We start from the raw sequence: 1,796 nt of genomic DNA, 5'->3' as shown, positions 1-1,796 counted from the left end.
CTTAGATAATATATTATTTTCCTTCCTTCCTTCCTTCCTTCCTTCCTTCCTTCCTTCCTTCTTTCTTTCTTTGGTACAGGGTCTCATTACACAGCTTGGACTTGTAGTGATCCTGTCTCAGCCTCCCCAGCACTGGGATTACAGGTGTGCACCACCATACCTGGTTTCAGTAGCCAGCACCACATGGCTGGGATTCTAGGGTCAGCATGGTATGCAATACTGGGGATTGAACTCAGGTTCTTGTGCTTCCCAGGCAGGCTCCCAGATCACCGAGCTATCTCCTCACCTGATAACATATTGATTATTATTTTTGATCCAATTTGTCAGGCTGTTATTTTGATATGAAAGTTAAGACCATTTATATTGAATGTCATTTTTTTTTGACTGAGACTTAAAATATATTTTAATGAAAACATCTTCTCACCAACTTTATTTTTATTTTTATTTTTTTGAGACAGAGTATCACCATGTAGTGTAGGCTGGCCTCAAACTCACAGCACTCCTCCTGCCACAGCCTCCTGAGTGCTGGGATCACAGGCCTGTGCCACCATGCCCAGCTTCCCAACAACTTTAAATATAATTTTTATTTTTTAAAATATGAAGCTCTGTGGCATCAGGACTTGTTTCCTGCTCTGCAGGGTTTTTTTCAGGCAAGGTCTTACTTTGTTATTAGGCTGGTCTTGAACTATGTAGCCTGAGTCCATCGTGGAACTTGCAAGGATCCTTCTGCCTTAGCCCCCCGAGTGCTGAGCTTCCAGGTGCCCACAGGCTTCAGCTGTCACTGCACCACTAACTCTCCAGTACTCTTGAGGCATGTGTGAGCCATGTTCTCTTCTGTAGGAGGTCTTTGCAGCAGCTTCAGGGGTTGGATTCTTACGAGATGCTTAACCACTTTCAGTTTTACATTTACTGAAGGGATGTTCTTATGAACTTGAGCAATGTGTGCTTTTTCTAATCCAAGCATCTTGATTACATCTTTGTCCCCAATATGGTCGTCTTATCGTACTTTTTATTCTTATAATAATGTGCAGTTTGTGAGGGTGCTGTGGATCCCCACCATACTTCTCATGATCTTCAGGTGAAGGCTGAAGCACTTTATCTGGAATTCTTGACGAAAACTTTGTGACGAATCCAATCGGTACCCATGAGAGATTCCACATGTTTTGTCACAGTCTGCAGCCTGCCTGGGGGCCTGTGAACCACTGAACCCAAAATCCCTGCCATAGTGTCTTAATTATTTGTCTTCAGAGGTTGCAGGAAGCAAACGGATCTATTGGCGAAATGCTCTGGAAATGGACAGGTTCTCTCCTTCTCTGGTGCAGCGCCCGCTAAACATCCAGCACCCCCAAACATTCCCCCTTGAATGTCACTATTGAAATGTATGTAATCATTACTATAAATATGTTGCTTTCCAGACTTGCTTTCTGTTTTCCTTTTATTGAACTACTTCCTACTGAGATTTATATTTTCTCTTGGGCTCTTGGATCTTGTTGTCCTCCTACTCATGGTTTAGGGATCCATTAGGTGTTTTCAGTATTGGTTTTGTCATATGAATTTCCTTAATTTGTCCTTATCATGGAAATTTTTATTTCTCCTTAAATTTTGAGATAACTTTTTAAGGTATAGTAATCTGAGCTAACAATTATTTTCTTTTAGAGTTTGAAAAGCTCTTATTTGTTTGTTTCTTGTTTTTGGTTTTGTTTTGTTAGGTTTTTCTGAGACAGGGTCTCACTCTGCAGTTCAGGCTGACCTTAAACTCACTTTGCAGCCAAGGCTAGCCTGGAGCTCATAACAAT

General features: G+C 41.4%; 1 pseudogene; it reads right to left on the bottom strand.

Annotated features, from left to right (window-relative positions):
* Positions 1–685: 685 nt before the first annotated feature.
* LOC111814050 lies at positions 686–1,224 on the bottom strand (annotated as a pseudogene).
* Between the last annotated feature and the right edge of the window lie 572 nt (positions 1,225–1,796).

Source organism: Octodon degus, unplaced genomic scaffold (assembly GCF_000260255.1).
Source record: "Octodon degus isolate 3935 unplaced genomic scaffold, OctDeg1.0 scaffold00261, whole genome shotgun sequence".
Lineage (NCBI taxonomy): Eukaryota > Metazoa > Chordata > Mammalia > Rodentia > Octodontidae > Octodon > Octodon degus.
The sequence above is the reverse complement of the archived record's forward strand: the minus strand, read 5'-3'. Positions and strand labels throughout refer to the sequence as shown.